This window comes from Myotis yumanensis, unplaced genomic scaffold, assembly GCF_028538775.1.
Source record: "Myotis yumanensis isolate MYYU_CA2020_CCGP unplaced genomic scaffold, mMyoYum1.0.hap1 SCAF_16, whole genome shotgun sequence".
NCBI lineage: Eukaryota > Metazoa > Chordata > Mammalia > Chiroptera > Vespertilionidae > Myotis > Myotis yumanensis.
The window spans coordinates 21,906,871-21,910,929 of NW_027223767.1; positions in this window are offsets into that span (position 1 = coordinate 21,906,871).

Sequence of the window (4,059 nt, forward strand, 5' to 3'; positions counted from 1 at the left end):
TCTATGAAACAGAAACCAAAGCTATCGGGCAGTTATTCAATGGGAGGAGCCAGGAGCTAGAGGAAGTGGGTGTAGAGAACGGGAATGTGGACTGTGTACGTGCTGGGGGAAAGGGCGAGGTGGGACTCAGGAACAGGTAAGTAGGTACTCCCACTCCAGTGACCTTGATGTTTCTATCTCCTTCTCCCTTCCTCTCTGAGATCAACAAAAAACAGATTTGAAAACCATCCAGATACTTATTTTATGGCATTACAAAAATAAATTTAAATAAGTATTCAAACAAACGGTGAGAGGTGGAGGTGCAGCTAAGTTTACTTTGCAGGTTGTTCCTCCGTCACTTAAAGGCTCTGGGTACAAGGGTCTTTACCACAAAGCTGTAGTGCACTTCATTTATTAGGAATTAATCACATAAAATGTATACTTTTATACAGAAAGTGTTACTGTACTGTCACGCCCACTACTGAACAGATTCATTTCTTAAACCAGGTGATACAGAATCCATGAAATTTCCGCAGGCACTTCACTTGCCAGGGAACTTCTCGTTCAGCAGGTATATGTGAAGGTTCACATCCACTGTCGCCTCACCAAACATTTCCCTTACAGCTACGCCTTCACATTGCATCTCAAGTAAGTCCTAAAGGCGGAGCTGCACCTTTCCCATCTCAGCACTCAGGAGTCTGGATTTGACATCCAGCGTGCCCACATCTTCAGGAGCTATGCTATCACAGTGACATTTTAAAACTGGTTTGTCTGCAGCTGGTCGATGGGCAGCAGGTCACCCTTCTCACCAGCTTTGCGGCTGTGGACTTGACTCCCTGTGTCCCCTTCACCCACTTGGACTCTCCAAAAAGGAGAGAAGTGCTGACTCATGCTACAATGTGGATGAGCCTTGAGGGCACTGTGCTAAGCGAACTAAGCCAGACACAAAAGAGAAATACTGGATGGCTCCACTCCTGTGCGGTCCCTAGCGTAGCCAAACTTCTAGAAAAGGAAGTAGACTGGTGGTTTCCAGGGACTGGGGGGAGTGGGAAATGATTTGTTGTTAATACGTATAGAGTTTCAATACTGCAAGTTGAAAAAAGGTTTGTGGATGGAAGGTGATCATGAGTCGGAGAGGGAACATTTTTCCTCTACCTTATAATTAAATTGATGTGAGACAACCCACGCTACCCTTTCACCTCCCGGCAGTTGGCTAACGTGGATGTGAGACTTGGCTGCACCGTCCTGGAGAGTTGGGCACGCGGGGGACGGCGAAGGTGCGGGCGCCGGTGTAGAGCGCGGGTGCCCGGCCCGGGCTTCCTGGCCGGCCGCTTCAGCCTCTTCGGCCTGGGCGGCGAGCCTGATGGTGGCACCGTGGCGAGGTGCTGGCCGTGTCGGTGCTGGCCGCCGTCCGCGGTCCGCGGGGGCGAAGAGGTGAGGTGCGTTCGCGAAAGCAAAGTCCTCCAGGAGAAGTCCCAGGGGAAGACGGCAAGATGACCAGATGCGGGGACGCGCTGTCCAACCGCAAGATGTTCTACCTGCTCAAGACCGCCTTCCCTCACGTGCAGCAAGTAACACTGGCTGTCATCATGAGCTGCTGAACACCAGATGTACTTCACACAAGAATTCGCAAACACAACGCACAACATTTTCCATTTTTCTTTGGCCCTGCCCTGCTTTATCACAGTCTATACTTACATGTGTTTGCATCTCTCGAGTTCCCTAGAGTTGGTAGAAGAAACAGGAGTTTCAGAGAAGTTGACATAGTTGTAACAGTAGCAATAGTAACAATTTATTGAGTGTATTCTGGGTGCCCAGACACTGGCCACACAGGACTTCATTTGATCCTCACAGCGACTTCAGAAGTAAATTTTATTCGTGCCCACGTTACAGACGGGAAATCTGCAGCTCATGGCACTTTACTGCACAGTCTATGTCATCAATTAACTTCATTGTAGCTGGATCTTTAGGAGGCTACTTAGAACAGAACTTATGGTGTGGATTCCTAGGGAATCAAAACTGTACAAGCTTAAAAGCAATAATAGTGAAATGTGGTAAGCAGAGCTGAATTTTTTTCAGGTAAAGATAAAAATATCCTTAAATATTGAAAACATAAATCTGTTTGTGCACATGCCAGCTCCACCCCACTCCACTTCTGCCAAAGCTTTTGTCTTGGGTAACAAGACAAAATTCCACAGGATTCTGGGTTTGCTTTCTCACTTATTAGCAAACACTGAGGGCACAGCTGCCAAGGGTAGAGAGCTGCCTTTTATTAAACACTAAAGCTAAACTTTTGGAATTGTAAAAAAAAATAATAATAATAATAATAAGTAAAAAATAAATAAATTGACGTGAGACAGATGAACAGGAGAAAAACCAAATATAATTGTGCATGTACAAGGGCTCCGTAAGAATATGAGGCCCACAGACTGTCAGACAGGTGAGGCTCAAATGCTGCCCTAAGGTCAGGAGAAGGGGTAGGGGCCTGGGACAATTCACAGGGAGGTGGGAAGAACAAATACTTGCTTAACCAATGTTTGCCATGCCAGGCAGAGAAGTCTTTCTCTTATAAATAGAGGCTGTCTTTGGTAATAGCTCTCTTCCTCCCAACCCCAGTTGGAGGGCAGAAGAGGTTTAAAAAAATTTCATGAATTTTCTATGTCTTAAAAATAACCAGCTTAAATAATACATAAGCCAAAGACACATATTTGAGGGGTGAGGAGTTTTTGAAACTTTCCCGAGACTTCTCACAGTTCAGAAGTTAAGTAGGTAGATTGCTCCATCTCAGGGGACCCGTCTCTTGGTCCTGACAATAGGTCAGTTTAATTAAACTCATTTCAGTTATGCAGTTAGGCTCCCAAAATTAGGACTATGGCTAAAGCTATCAGGTGTTTATGAAGGCGTTTCTGTGGAAACAAAAGAAAAACACAGGTTAATGCTGGGAAGACTGCGCACCCAGTCTGAGTCTGCAGCCAGCCAGTGAAGACGGTTCCTAGCTGTCTGGCTCCAGCATGTTTAGATGGAGAGAGGGCAGGCAATGGCAATGCCGACAGCTGCTCTTAGTTTGCAGTGTGAATGTCTCTAGACATGAGGATAGTTTGAAAGAAACCTTACCCCTTCCCAAACCCAAGGAAATACAGCATCATCAAAACGTAACAAAGGCCCAAGAAGGTGTGGGCGAAAGGGGCCACATGCTAACCTGACAAGCTCAGGGGAGGCCTGCATGGCGGTCTTGCAAGCTCAGAGACCTAAAGTAACCACAAAGGATGGTCTGAAATGAAACTTTAACTAAAAGCAGTGATGGTGGGTAGTCACATCCTAGGCCGGTATCTTCACTGACAAGGCCAACCTTTACCTTAGCTGAACCTGTCTGTCTTTTTGCATCTATGATAACATACCCTTGAAATGTCTGGGTAACTTCCCTTTCTTTTTTCTGGACCCCTTGGGGCACAACCTAATGTGCCTGGGCTCCAGGACAGATAGCACAAATCCCATCATTGTTATCATGTTAATTGTTCCTGTGCCCACCTAAGCATGTGTCTATCATTTTACTTTTTATCCAATCCCAGGGGTTTTCCCCCACTTTTCTTTCTCCCGCCTCTCTAGTCTATCACCAGTGGGTTTCATGTAACCCACCCATGTCCCTTTCCTTTTATTGCACTGTATAAATACAGATGTAACCTCGTCATTCTCTGGAGCATTATCTCAATTCGTTGAGGTTCTGCTTCCTGGCATATGCCGACAGTTTGGCTCAGATAAACTCACAAAAACTCTTTACAGGTTTCAATGGTTTTTTACGTTAACAGAGGGAAGTGCAGCGCCGATCAAGGGCCGGAAGGGAGCAGAGACTGTGCTAGGCCTCGGGAGCCTCGGCTGCTGGGGTGACGGCACCATAGCTGTGGGTCCTGGCCCTCCCCCGGGCTCGGTGGGGACAAGTGAGGGCCTGTGGCCCCGGAGGCTGCACTTCGGTGCGTTGCAGCTGAGTCATCTGGTTGTAGGCCAGACATCGCCTAAGCCCTTCCTTTGTTTTTGCTCCAATAAATCTTGCCACCAGACCTCAAATCCTCCTCCGCCTGTATC